Raw genomic sequence first — 15,147 nt, 5'->3', positions numbered from 1 at the left:
TTCCTCTCCGTCTCTGGTATTTATCCCTGTGATATATTTATAGAGAGTAATCATATCTCCCCTCAACCTTCTTTTAGTTAGGCTAAATAAGCCAAGCTCCTTGAGTCTCCTCAAGGAGAAGCTATGATAACCCTCCCTTCTTGAAGTTGGTTACAGTCCTGGGCCCACAGTGATACATAAACTTAATACATTATGGTCCCCAAAGATATTGCATGGGGTTGCAATGTCTGTCTAAAAATTTATCCTTTTTTAATATAATCGATTGGTTTCTTTGGGTTTATAAAGCAGAGGCAAATTATATATGTAAAGTGTTCTGTAAAATCAACAATATAAACAGTTAAATTGAGCCTGTGCTATCTATAAATTAATTGTTTTTTTAAGTTTGGCGAACAGTGATATTCAAGTCCACTTAGATGGCCCCTTTCATATGTGGGTATAGGTGTACATAGAGATGGCTTCAAATCAGGCCAGCCCATTCAGCTGAAAGATGTTTGTGCTAGATGGTTGAAGACTGTTTTATTGCTGCCAGCATGCACCTCTCCCTTCTAGTAATTTTGTCTTTGCTGCTCTGGGTATGCTGAGCACTAGAAGCAACAGAGTGTGGTTGAGTTTAAAAGATAAGTATGGGTGGTTTGGAGATCTGGAGTTTGCTCACTTTTACTCTTGTTATTCATGGAAAAAAGTTGAAACATAAGATAGGAGAGAGAATACTTATTTTTATGTAGCACCTATTGCTATGGCATCTTTGATCAATTAAAATGATGAAATTTAATGAAGTGTAGAGCCTGTCTTGATATTTAATGGAAAGCCTGATCACAATAGGGATTGCCTTCTAACTTATTCTAAAGACTGTTGCAGTTTCCAGGTTTTTATGATTGGCTCCAGCAACCTTCTGTCCCAGTCAATGATCCAGAATATGTGCATAAACATGCACTAGAGAGAGATAAATGCACACAGATTGAGGGATGGGTAGGTATATTTTGTTTTTAAAGTTTTGTGCCTACTGAAGCTGGATGACATTATTGTGCAGGCAATGGCAGGGTCTGGAGAGGCCAGAGGGGATTTAGTTGCAGGGCACAGCCCTAATTGATATGAGAGGCCAGTTACTATACCTAATAAGTAACTGAGTTTGGAAAGGGGAGAGAGAACTTGATTTAGGGGATGGGTGAGTGATTTGTGGGAGACTGGGAACTTTGTTAAGCAACATAGGAGTTGATCGGGAAGCATACAAGAGGTAGTCTAATGGTTAGGTGAAATTCCAAAGCCCCCCACTTCCCTGGGCAGCACCCGCTGCCCTAATGGCTTCTCAGAATTGTTCCAGGAGTATTTTTTTGAAATGTTGGTGTGCGTGCACTGCAGTTTGGACTCTGTAACTTCCCTGAGCCTGTAAAGAGCATGGGAGTGCTACTTTTGTTTTTCCCATGCTGTCAGACCCATTCCTTTCTTTTTGATCAGCCTCATTGTTACAAGCACAAGGGCAGAGAAGGGAGTACAGAACCAAAGAGAAGAGCGCCTGTTCCACTAACTTTACAGAGACACTCCCCAGTTGTGTGGCAGAGTTGATGTTTCAGAGCAGAAAGAAAAGTGTGAGAATGTGGCTCTCTGGCAAGATGTCCGGAATTCCCAGGTTTCATTGGGTTTGACAGCAGCACCATGACAATATTACTGTAGTTCCTGGGAGCCTTCGTCAGGGACCAGGACCACATTGTGTTAGCTGCTGTACAAATACAAAACAAAAGTCAGTCCAATAATCTCTCGTTTCTGTTTCTGGCCTAGCTGGATTACTGTAGGTGCAGAGACATAATGTGTAAAAGACAAAAAAATGTCAATCAAACCATTTTGAAATGTCAGTGTTCCGTTTCCTGCATGGGTGAAGTTTTGTGCTGACTCTTAATTATTTGAACTAGCTTATCCATCACTATTAATTAAGTGTCCTTAGGTTTGTCTTCAGCACAATGAAATAAATAATAGATACATGTAAAAGAAAATGAAAATGCCGCAGAGCCATGTTCATCTGACTGGAATAGGCAGCCTGGAATTTATTTGGTTAAATGGGAGTTTCAATAAGAGATTTTTCACAGTGTGTTTACAGTATTTCCCACAATGTGCATTCAGCCTATTGAATTCACTGCCTCAAGCAGAGATTTAAATAATTTATTTGGATTTTAAATGAATGGCTAATTTTATGTCCAGAACTGACATTGGTAGTTGTACATACTAAGATAGATTTTATTACCTCTCATGCTTCAGGACGAAAGCTGGTCAGCAACAGGGAATGGGTTGCTATTTTTTTCTCTTCTATTAATTGTGCCACCCTTACCTCGAGTAGCACTTTACAAAATGAGGGTAGCAGAATTGGGCCCTCTTTTAGTCACTTCTGTGGCTTCTTTCATCCGGGGATCTGCTTGTTCTTTGCAAACAAATTAATGAAGCCTCATTACACCCCTGTAAATTAGAAAAGGATTATATAGTGATCTAAGGTTTTGTTGTGAATTTTAGCGCTCAGGAACTGTGCTGGATTTTTGAGCCCTGGAGAATGAAATCCACGGAACATTTACAGCATAGGTAACAACCCAAAGTAACTGTTTCCCCACTCTGCCTTTGCAATGAACCTCAATCCTTTTGTATAAGAAGTTTGTTTGTTCTCTATCCTATTCAATTCTGTGTGTCTTTGCAGAGTCTAACAGGCAATGCAAGTGTGGTGGTGGCTTCTGTGATATGGACACTGTTCCAATAGGGCCTAGACCACGTGTTGGCAACCTATGGCATGCGTGCCAAAGACAGCACGCGAGCCAATTTTTAGTGGCACACTGCTGCCTGCCAGGTCCCAGACGCTGGCCCCGCTGAGCCGGCTGCCGAACCCAGGCCTGCAGCAGGCTGAGTGGGGCCCGTGGCCGGGACCCTGGCAGGCAGCAGCATGCCATTAAAAATCCTGCCCTCCCCGGCCTGCTCTTCTCCATCCCCCCTTTGGGGGCAGGGTGAAGAAGCTTGGTCCTGCCGGCTGCTGCTGCAGGGCAGGCAAGCTCCCCCCTCCCCCGCCTCTTCCCCCAGCGTGCTGGGTTCCTGCTCCTCCCCCTCTCCCTCCTTGCCAACCATCAGCTGATGGCCCTTGCGCGGGGAGGGGGAGAAGCGGAGCCGCAGCTCACTCGCTGCTCTGGGGAGGAGGTGGAGAAGAGGTGGGGACGGGGCCTTGGGGAACAGAGGTGGAATCAGGGCATATTCCCTCCAGCCCCCTGCCATGAGCCACTAAGGGCAGGGGGCTGGGAGCATCCCCACAACCTTAGTCCACACCCCTAGCCCTCTGCCCTGACTCCTGCACTCCCCCCACACACACCCAGGCCTCTGCCCTGACTCCTCCACCCCCCAGGCCTCTGCCCTCATTCCTGCACCCCCTCACACACACCCAGCCCCCTGCCCTGATCCCTTCACCCCCCACACACCCCAGCCTCCTTTCCTGACCCCTGCACCCCCCACAACCCCAGCCCTGACTCCAGCACCCGCCTCACATACCCAGCCCCCCCCCACCATGCCCTGACTCTTGCACCCCCCACATTCCCACCCCCACCCTGAGCACCAAATGGAAGCTCCTGCATCCTCCCCTCCCCCACATTCCTACCTGCACATCTCGCACCAAATGGGAGCTGCCCAGGTAAGCACTCCACACCCAAACCTCCTGCCCCAACCCTGAGCCCCCTCCCACATTCTAGTTCCTGGCCAGAATCTGCACCCCAACCCCAGCCTGCTCCTTCACCCCCAGCCCTGTGCTCAGTGCACTCTCACCCTCAGCTCAGTGCAGAGAGAGAGGAAGAGAATGGGCTAGAACCAGGGAGAAGGTAGGTACCCACTCTATGTGGGCAGGGCCGGGATCCCAGACTAGCAGTGGGCTGAGCGGGGCCAGCAGCCGGGACCTTGGCTGGCAGGAGCCAGCGGACGGAACTCCAGACCGGCAGCGGGCTGAGCTGCTCAGCCTGCTGCCAGTCTGGGGTCCTGGCCGCTGGCCCCGCTCAGCCTGCTGCCGGTCTGGGGTTCTGGCTGCCGGCCCCTTGCCAGCCGGGGTACCGGCCGCAGGCCCCACTCAGCCTGCTGCCAGCCTAGGTGAACAGAACCCCAGGCTGGCAGTGGGCTGAGCGGGCCGGCAGCATAAGATCAGCATTTTAATTTAATTTTAAATGAAGCTTCTTAAACATTTTGAAAACCTTGTTTACTTTACATACAACAATAGTTTAGTTATATAATATATAGACTTATAGAGAGAGACCTTCTAAAAAATGTTTAAATGGCACGTGAAACCTTAAATTAAAGTGAATGAATGAAGACTCAGCACACCACTTCTGAAAGGTTGCCGACCCCTGGCCTAGACTGTGAATTCCAGATTGATTTCACATAGGTCACAGAACAACCAGCAGATGGTGTAGTAATTTACAGTCACCACGAATGCACTGTAGGCTGGATTTGAACTTTTGACCTAAAAGGCTCCATATCTCATTCCAGCCGCTCACATCCTCTTGTAAAGAGAAGAACGCTAATGTTTTGTAAGATGGATTTAAAAGGACTGTAGGAAGAGAGAGTCATATAGAGATCAAACGCTAAGCTGGTGAATAGTCAGAAATTCAGATTCTATGGATTCTGTTACTTTTGTTGTTTTAACCCCCTAAAATAAATTAGATTTAGAGCATTTTCCATTCAGATTAGTGCAGTAGTTCTCAAACTTTTTGTATTGGTGACCCTTTTCAGATCAAATCTCTGAGTGCAACTCCCCTTATAAGTTAAAAACACTTTTTTTATATATTTAACACTACTTAAATGCTAAATTTATAACCCTATTGTTTAAAATGAATTTACCTTTTCTCGCCACTTTTAAATTAAGACTAAAATATATTTTTTAATTATTGTTGTAAGCATAAAAGTTATTTTTTTAAATAGATACTGTTTAATATTGGGGGCATGGGCACAAACACACTTTGTCAATATCACTTTTCACAGCAGACTTAGTGCCCCATTGCCAGCCTTACTTCTGCTCTGCTGCTGGTAGCAGTGGTGCCTTCAGAACTGGCTGGTTGGGGCACTAGCAAGTCTGTTGTGAAAAGTGATATTTGTATGTTTGTTAATATAATTTTTCACAGCCTCCCAGATTCATGGAGCTCAATCTATTTGACTAACAAAGAGAAGGTTAAGGGGTGACTCGAAGTACCTACATGGCGAACAAATGGACTCTTTAATCTAACGGACAAATGGATAACAGGTCGACTGCTGGAAGTTGAAGGAATTATTTTGCTGAAATTATATGCAAGGACATCTATGTGCAGGCCTGGCACGGTGGCCAAAAAGAACCCAATCTTGTCCTCACGAAGTGCATGCACACCAAGAGTGAAATCCACATGGGCAACGCTTCTCGAAGAACCACAGTTACTGTAAGGTAAGTGTCACGGAGTCACCAGGCGATGCTCTGGAACTACTCCATACAAAGCCAGTCAGGACTCTGGGGAAGCCTCCTCTCCCCAGGGCAAGAAGCTTACACAACTTTGACCTTCCTGGGGCTGACCTTGGAGCATTCAGCATCCCCGTCCACACCGTGCACTTCCCACAGCAAGTCCGCACAGGCGGGGCTCCTGGGGAAGCCAGTGGGTCCTGCATCCCAATTCTGCAGTCAGACGTGACTCTCAGCCAGCCAGTAAAACAGAAGGTTTATTAGACGACAGGAACACAGTCCAGACAGAGTTTGTAGGTACAAACAGGACCCCTCGGTCAGGTCCCTCTGGGGGGCAGGGAGCTTAGACCCCAGCCTTGGGGCTCCCTCCACTTCCCCAGACCGCTCCAAACTGAAACCCCCTCCAGCCATCTCACCCAGCCTCCCCCGGCTCCTCCTCCAGCCTTTGTCCAGTTTCCCAGGCAAAGATGTCACCTGGCCCTAACCGCCCTCCTGGCTCAGGTTACAGGTTCAGGTATCATCCCTCAAGTGCAGTCACCCCCTGCTATCCCATCCCCAATGCAGACAGTCCCAGTAAAACTCCCCTGCTACATCCCCAGGTCAATCCTCCCCACTCCCTGCTCCGTCACAGTAAGTAACATTCTTTCTGTGGAAATTGGAAGGATGTTTGGTGAAAAATGGGCCTAGCAAATGACACTGGTAAGCCACCAAATGCTTTGTCAATAATCAATTGGTGTATCACAGCATTTCATCTATTACCAGAAAAAAATTTCCAGTGTCTACTTTGTATTTTTTATCTCTATTCTGAATTAAGCAAAAATCACTCCACCCTGATATCAAAGCTATGGACCTTGAGCATGGTCAGTAAGAATTTAGGATTTCTTAATTTAAAAAAAATAAGTGTCCTGGCAAAGAACCAAGTATATGTGGGAGTGGCTTGGCAGAATCACAGCTGTGAAGGAAAGGACCACAGTGAGCATGTACAATATTGGCAACTATTGAGCATATGCAGTAAGGTGTGACGGAGAAGTCAGTCAGTTATGCAGTTAGCTGGTCAGAACCTACTCATACTGGTAACAACACGTTTTAAAGGTCAGAGCTGTCGATAGAATTCTGAGGTAATGGTCAAGATTGAGCATCTGCAAGTGAGGTAACTGTTGCTAAGATTAGGAAGCATATAAAGAAAGAGCTACAATGTAGCATAAAAGGCCAGCTTCAGTTTCTGAGTCCAGAGGCTGCATTGGAGAAGGAGAGAGCCCTTAAGCCAGCAAGAGAAGCCACAGAAAAACTGCTGCAGAGAGAGAAAAGAAAGCTGGAGCGGGGCAGAGCTGACTGACTAGGAGCTGAACAGCAGCAGCAGTGATTTGATTTTTAAAAGGAAGCAGCAATGGATTTATAGAATAAGCTTAATATTCTTTTAATATTATAGAATATAATATTCTATAATATTATAGAATATAATATATAATATAATATATAAGAATATAATATTCTTTATATTTTAGTATAAGGGTAGGATAGTATATAGAGTTAGTATGTGTATGCTTGAAGCATGGGTGTGTGTTTTTTAATTGTATTTTATTTATGTAAAACTTAAAGTATAATTTAAGATCTGCTGTCAGCAATTTGTTGCAAACTGGCCACTTGCAATAAATTGCTTCACTTAGTATCATTTGAACTATATACTGTTGTAGTTTGAATGCTCTTTAACTTGCAATACGGGATTGGTGTCTCAGGGATTTTGTCCTTTATTTAGGATTCTTAGATTATACTGTAGTAGGGATTATTAGACACTTAATTAAAAAGATACTTTGTTTTGGAAAGAATACTGACTGTGTCAACTACTTTATTGGAAGGTTATATCCGTGTCCTTTGGTGTTTTCCTTAGCAACCCTGGGAACTTTTACCTCAGAAAGGAGATATTAGGGGGGCAATAGGCAGGTTATTATAGCAGCATCCTAAAATCCATTTTTCAGGGTAGCATATTGTGACATCCTGGCACCCCCATATTCACTACTGACATATAAGTATGATATGTTTTGTACAAAGTATGCCTTGTGAGGTATCATTCTAAAAGTCTTGATCTGCTAGACATTAATATCTCATTTAGCTTGTATGTGCTATTATTGTATGTGAACTTATGAAGTATGGCTAAGTATGTGCTACTGAAACATGTTGTGAGATTGAGAACATCCACAAGCAGCCTTTCAGGTACAACAATAAAAAGGCCAAACAATGTTGATGGAAATACACACAAGCACAAGGATTACCCCGGGAACTGTGTACGATAGAAACCTCTCCGAGATAGCACTACATAATGGGAACTGTTTGACCCAGATCACAGCAAAAGAGCTTTCCAGCAAGTTAGAAGAGATATAAAAGGGGGAAGTGACATCATTACTGGACCTCTCTCTACAGCACAAAACCTGAAAGAACCAGAGGAAAAAAGACTGAACTGGCAGGGAAGTGCTGGTCCCAGGCAGGATAGAAGGAAGCCTGCCTGTGTATACAAAAGCTAACCTGCTTGTAATATCTAACTGGCTGAAACACTGCTTGATTCAAATCCTAACTAGTATATTAGGCTTAGATTGCAGTTTTGTTTTATTTCTTATGGTAATCTACTTTGATCTGTTTGCTATCACTTAAAATCTATCTTTCTGTAGTTAATAAACCTACTTTATGTTTTCTCTTAACCAGTATGGTTTTGAGTGAAGTGTTTGGAGAAAAATTTCAGCTCAGTTTACAAGGGCTTGTGTATCATCCTTTTCACATCAAGGGAGGGGCGGCTAGGTAATAAATTCATACTGGTCAAGTTTTGACCAGGGCAGAACAGTACAGCTCCAATTTCCTAAGATGGGGGGCTGAGAGTATTTTGGATGGAGCCTTTCTATTGTTGCTTCATGCAGTGGCTGGTGGAGCATTCATGAACACAGCTGGGTGTGGCCCCTACCTGTGGATGTTGGTATGAGAGGAAGCTTGGAGGGCTTTTAGCTTCTCACACTGACGTTGTGACAGGGATCCCAGATCGGTAAAACAAAGGGCTCAGCTGTACCCCAGTTTCAGGGGGCACTCCGGAGGGGACGTATCACACACATCCACTCCAAACAAAAGATGTAAGGACAACTACATTCTCATCTACAAAGCTCATTAAAACATTAATTGGCTAACAGCCTCCTCACAACATCCACGTGAGGTGGTGAGATGCAGAGGCCTATTGGTTCCAAAGGGTACACTAAAAGAAAAGGGGTACTTGTGGCACCTTAGAGACTAACAAATATATTTGAGCATACGCTTTTGTGAGCTACACCGTAGCTGCGTGTAGCTCACAAAAGCTTATGCTCAAATAAATTTGTTAGTCTCTAAGGTGCCACAAGTACTCCTTTTCTTTTTGCGGATACAGATTAACACGGCTGCTACTCTGAAAAGGGTACACTGCTCTTTACAAGCAACTCCTGCCTCAGACATGACAAACCCACTACACCTAATACACTAGTTTCATTTTATTTATCAATGAAGGATAGTATGGGAGCTTTCTATTGAAAGCTTATAACTTATCAATACTCATTATTGTAAGATGTGTGTGTTGGTAATATTTAAGGAATAATGTAACTATGTTGAAAACTATGCCTTAAAGTCTTAGAGTAAAAGTTAGGCACCAGGAATTCATACATCTAGGTAGGGGTTATCACCCTTTTTCTTTCTCCCCCTCCCCCCACCCCAACATGCTATAAAAACTCCATGGCCCAGTCGGGGAAGGGGACTCGGGGCTCTAGCCACTGGGTGGGTTGCGGGGGCCCTCGGGCATAGGCATAGTTAGATATCTATTTTCAGGGAGCAGGGCCCAGCGGGGCTTTGACGACCTCCACACAGTGGGGATTGGGGAGGGATCACCACCTCCACTCCCTGATTCACCTCAGGCCACCCAGACCACCCAGCCTGTTTGGGTTGAGGAACTGCCTGGAACTCTTTGCCAGAGGATGTTGTGAAGGCCAAGACTATAACAGGGTTCAAAAAAGAATGAGATAAATTCATGGAGGATAGGTCCACGAATGGCTACTATCCAGGATGGGCAGGGATGGTGTCCCTAGCCTCTGTTTGTCAGTAGCTGGGAATGGATGACAGAGGATGGATCACTTGATGATTACCTGTTCTGTTCATTCCGTGTGGGGCACCTGGCATTGGCCACTGTCAGAAGACAGGATAGTGGGCTAGATGGACCTTTGGTCTGACCCTGTATGGCTGTTCTTCGGGGGGTGTGGGGGGGTGCAACCAAAAATTATAACTCAAAGTGGGGACTCAGCTCAAAAAGTTTGGCAACGGCTCAGGGTGCAGGCAGGCGGTAGCTAGGGGCTGTGCACAGGCAGGAGGGTAGCTCAGGGTGCATGGAGATGGTAGCTAGGGGATATGTGCAGGCAGGGGAGTAGCTCAGGGTGCAGGGAGAGGGGTAGCTGGGGCTGTGTGTGGTCAGGGGGTAGCTCAGGATGCAGCGAGAGAGTTAGCTAGAGGCTGTGTTCCACCCGGGGCACTGCTCCCCAAGGGTTCTGCCAGCCCCAGAGCTGGGTCCCCCTGCCCAGGCAGCTCTTACTGACTGTGCAAGCAGTCAAAGGTGGCTGGGAGCTAAGGAGCAGCTGCAGCCCCGGGTACCAGCAGAAGCAGGCTGCAGGGGAGCGCCATGGCTGCCCGCTCCATGGCACCAACCAGAGCAGCAGTTGCCCTGCACTGCCCAGCTCCAGCTTCCGGCCTCCAACCTGATCAAGGGGCAGGGTCTCGGAGAGGCTGGGGGAGAGAAGGATGGCGGGTAGGAGGCAGGGTGGAGCTGACCCTGTGTTCTACTCTGGGTAAGGCACTGCAGTTTGGGGGGGCAACACTCCCTGTGACCCTACAACTCCACCTAGGGGCTCAGGGCTTCTGCCCTGCAAGGAGCATCAGGGTACCAGGGCTCCAGGATTCAGCCTCACAGCTCCCAGCTTCAGACCTGCTGGGGCATCGGGGCTCAGGGATTTAGCCCTGTGGGGGGCTCCAGGCTTCAGCCTTGGGGTCCCGCACACCCCTTAAATGGCTTGCAACCCCCTCAGGGGACCAAGGACCCCCCACTGAGAACTCTGAGCTAGGTGATGCCCAGTCAATCAGGAGGGAGTTCTCATTCCTCCCTGATCAGCCAGTGATGTAATGGAAGGTTCAATGGTCACCCTTGCCCCATCCCAGAACAGTCACTAGAAAACCGTCAAAGACAACTGCAAAGAATCATAACCACTTGGAGGTAAAAAGGAACATTATAACAGACAGGGGATCGCACTGTCTGAATAAAAACAAAAGACAGAGTATATCACAGGGGGAGAAAGACACTCTGCTTCCATTCATGGAAGAGGCATCTTATTGAGAGGAGGTGTTTCATGAAAGAGCGGATCCTGGTTCATGTGAAATCGGATAGGTCTGCAACAGACTGAACTTTGTGGGGGTGGGGGGAGAAATCTACTTTATTAGGTAGGAAAGGAAACTCTTAATAAAGATAAGGTCTAGAACAGTGCTACTCAAAGTGGTGGTCCGTGGACCGGTGCCTGTCCGCGAGCCATCGGCTGCCAGTCTGTGCGCACAGTGGGGGAAAAAATTGCGGGTCCCCCACATCAGATAGCTTGAGAAGCACTGGTCTACAGGTCCATGTTTTATTGTTTTGTTTTGTATTGTAACCATTTTCTTCTTTACTGTCTCTTATTTCTAAGGGAACCTCTACTTTTTCTTAAATTACCTTTCTTTTGTTTTAATTTAAGAGCTTATAGGTACTGTGCATTATACAGGAGTGGTGATTTGAGGTAAAATTGGTAAATTGGGGTATGCTGTTTCTTTGGGAGCAGAGGATCAGGGATTTCTGAGCCTAGCAAATGTCAGGGGCTGGATATCACAGGGAAACACTTCAAGGGGATTCAGGGCCTGAGATGCACCTCTTGTTAACCTGCAAGGCAAAAACAGCGCTGCCATAGCTTGGAGGAGAGTGCTTAAGTGGGTGACAAGCTGGTGGCATTAAGAATCTAACACCCAGGTGCCAGAGACCAGGGTCCCTCTCACTAGAAGCAGGGAGTATCGCAGTGACTCGCAGTCCTGGGTACCTCAAGAACCATCACAGGTGGGTAAATATTTTTATATCAATTTTACAGATAAGGAGATTGAAGAAAAGAAGTTACAACTTACCCAAGACTACTGAAGGTGTCAATGTCAGAAGCAGCATTAGAATGCAGGAGTTCCTACTATCTTACTCAGCCCATTTTGTACCTCCCTCTGATTGGGTATAACAGTATGCACATCATGTCTCCATATAAATGTGATTCCAATGATTTTTGCACTAACTAGACAGAAGAGCACTCTTAGCCTGGATGTGTGCAAGTCAGAAACCAATTGAAACTGCTTGCTCAATGTGCTTTTAGGTTTTCTGTCAGAGTCCAGGTTTTTGGCAATACTACTGCATGAATTCAAACAAAATAACTTGGGATGAAGTTCTGTGCAAATGTCAAGAAAAACAGTTTTAATAAAACTATATCATTTGATTACACCTGTCACAGCCAGATATTTTGATCTGAAAAGAGTAAGTTGAAACTATCAGTACATGCAAGCGAAAGCACTCTGTGTTATGGGAAAGCAATAATAATTATGCTCTACACATGGACCTTTGGGTGGCAGGGACCGTCCATCTGTTTTTATCCAGACTGAAAAGTACATTGATTATGAAGATCACTAGAAAAAGTCGTCTAAATTCAACAGCAAACATTTTAGTCAGAGACAGTATGCTCCAGCTTCTTATGGTACAGCTGCCATGTTGAGTTTTTAGAAAGGAGGTCTGTATTTACCTCTGCATGTCTGTGATCTGGAAATGTTTCATTTATACCTGCCTGTATTTCAGAATTAGCTCCTTTCTAATGATCGGTGCTTAAATTTGGGAGATGGTAATTTTAGATGGGGAACTGATCTCCAGTTGCATGCAGAAAAATGAGTTTTTCACATTTTTTATTTTCATGCTAAAGAATGGGAATTTAACTTTATTCCTCAAAAAGAAAGGAGTACTTGTGGCACCTTAGAGACTAACAAATTTATTTGAGCATAAGCTTTCATGAGCTACAGCTCACTTCATCGGTTGCATGCAGTGGAAAATACAGTGGGGAAATTTTATATACTCAGAGAACATGAAACAATGGGTGTTACCATACACACTGTAATGAGAGTGATCAGGTAAGGTGAGCTATTACCAGCAGAAAAAAAAACCTTTTGTAGTGATAATCAAGGTGGGCCATTTCCAACAGTTGACAAGAACGTGTGAGGAACAGTGTGAGTGTGTGTGGGGGGGTGGGAAATAAACATGGAGAAATAGTTTTAATTTGTGTAATGACACATCCACTCCCAGTCTTTATTCAAGCCTAATGTAATGGTGTCCAGTTTGCAAATTAATTCCAATTCAGCAGTCTCTCGCTGGAGTCTGTTTTTGAAGGTTTTTTTGTTGAAGAATTGCAACTTTTAGGTCTGTAATCGATTGACCAGAGAGGTTGAAGTCTTTTCCGAATGGTTTTTGAATGTTAGAATTCTTGACGTCGGATTTGTGTCCATTTATTCTTTTACATAGAGACTGTCCAGTTTGCCCAATGTACATGGCAGAGGGGCATTGCTGGCACATGATGGCATATATCACATTGGTAGATGAACGAGCCTCTGACAGTGTGGCTGATGTGATTAGGCCCTATGATGGTGTCCCCTGAGTAGATATGTGGACACAGTTGGCAACGGGCTTTTTTGCAAGGATAGGTTCCTGGGTTAGTGGTTTTGTTGTGTGGTGTATGGTTGCCGGTGAGTATTTGCAAACTGGACACCATTACATTAGGCTTGAATAAAGACTGGGAGTGGATGTGTCATTACACAAAGTAAAACTATTTCTCCATGTTTATTCCCCCAACACACACACACACACACACACACTGTTCCTCACACGTTCTTGTCAACTGCTGGAAATGGCCCAACTCAATCTCGTTACAGTGTGTATGGTAAGACCCATTGTTTCATGTTCTCTGTGTATATAAAATCTTCCCATTGTATTTTCCCCTGCATGCATCCAATGAAGTGAGCTGTAGCTCACGAAAGCTTATGCCCAAATAAATTTGTTAGTCTCTAAGGTGCCACAAGTACTCCTTTTCTTTTTGCGGATACAGACTAACACGGCTGCTACTCTGAAACTTTATTCCTGCTAACCATAGTTTTAGCTTGTGGTGATTGTCTAATGACTACTAAATCTAAAATAGTAACCAGACTCTGTTTCTCCTTTTACAGTAAAAGAAACATGAGCTGTGTTGATGCAAACAGCCAAAGGATTTGGGGAGCTTGTTGAAAAGGTAATACAATGCATTGCTGGTTGAATGTGTGTAGGGAAGAAACTGTAAACGCTAGTTTGGCTACACTGCTGTCCTGTAAGAATATGCTATGGTTACTATACAGTTAAGTGGACTCAGACATCTAAACGTGTAGCCTCTTAACATCTGCCATCCAAAATGACTTAATTGTTATGTTTTCTTCAATTAATTCAAAACTTCTCCTGGCTTTTTTAAAATTCCTTATGAGTGTGTGGGTCATTAAATTTAGTGGGTCAAAATACAGAGTGTTGTATATTTGTAAAACAGTAGTTAGAAAGTGATTCTCTTCTCCCCATGTCCCAATGAACATTTCAACAAAGCCAAATAACTAAATATCGGTTTCACTGTTAATGCACAATATTTAGTACATCTCTATTTAGACCTGTCTTGACACTGTTACCACATAGCTTTGTCTAAGGATCTGATTCTGTCCTCACTCTGGTGTAAATTGGGAGTAACTCCATTGAGGTCAATTGAACTACACTGGTGTAAGTGTGAGAAAAATCAGATTAGGTGTGAATGTGACATTGTCAAAATTTTCTTTTCCAATGAGCTTTTTTCCCTATAGCATAGCATTTTAAAATTGTCTGTTTTATACTCTCACTTCCTCCCCCTGTGACTGACCTGTCTTTTTATTAATTATTATTACTATTTATTTGTTTTATCATAGCACACTATGAGCCCCAGCCATAAACCAGGGCTGCACTGTGCTAGGCACTGTTCAAAAACAGAACAAAAAGACAGTCCCTACACCAGGGGTGAAAGTAAGTCGAGTGACTTACTGGTACTCTGGGGCCAGCTCTGGCCCCCAGAAGGGGTGGGGCCCAGGGCAGAAGGGGTGGGTTTGAGGGGGTCAGAGCCAGCCCCAGCCCACCCTGTAAGATAAGTGCCCCCCCACCAGGGTAGCAGCAGCAGCCCGGGGCACCAGGGGCTATTTAAAGGGCCAGGGGCTCCCCTCTTCTACTGCCCTGGCCCTTTAAATAGCCGCCGGAGCCCTGTGGAAGCGGCAGGGCTCCAGCGGCTATTTAAAAGACCAGGGTGGCAGAGGCAGCTGGAGCCCTGGCCCTTTAAATAGCCCCTGGAGCCCCGGCTACCCCAGGGCTCCAGGGGCTATTTAAAGGGCCCGGGGCTCCGCTGCTTCTACTGCCCCGGTCCTTTAAATAGCCGCCGGAGCCATGGAGTAGCGGCGGCAGGGCTCCAGTGGCTATTTAAAGGGCCCAGGCGGTAGAAGCAGGGGAGCCCCAGGCCCTTTAAATAGCTGCGGGAGCCCTGCAGCTGCTACCCCAGGGCTCCAGCAGCGGGGCTCTGGAGGCAATTTAAAAGGCCTGGGGCTCC

The 15,147-nt window shown here is 45.5% G+C and overlaps 1 protein-coding gene across 1 annotated transcript in view; it reads left to right on the top strand.

Moving 5' to 3' along the window:
- The window catches only part of PRLR (prolactin receptor), a 325,280-nt gene that overhangs the window by 7,180 nt on the left and 302,953 nt on the right, over positions 1-15,147 (top strand). The window contains exons 2-4 of the mRNA XM_073343732.1: positions 5,124-5,416; positions 11,581-11,709; positions 13,733-13,794. The gene's annotated coding sequence lies outside the window, so the exon portion shown is untranslated. The remainder of the gene's footprint in view (positions 1-5,123; positions 5,417-11,580; positions 11,710-13,732; positions 13,795-15,147) is intronic.

Source organism: Lepidochelys kempii, chromosome 5 (genome assembly GCF_965140265.1).
Source record: "Lepidochelys kempii isolate rLepKem1 chromosome 5, rLepKem1.hap2, whole genome shotgun sequence".
Classification (NCBI taxonomy): Eukaryota; Metazoa; Chordata; order Testudines; family Cheloniidae; genus Lepidochelys; species Lepidochelys kempii.
Note: the sequence above shows the minus strand (reverse complement) of the source record. Positions and strands in the feature narration are given on the sequence as shown.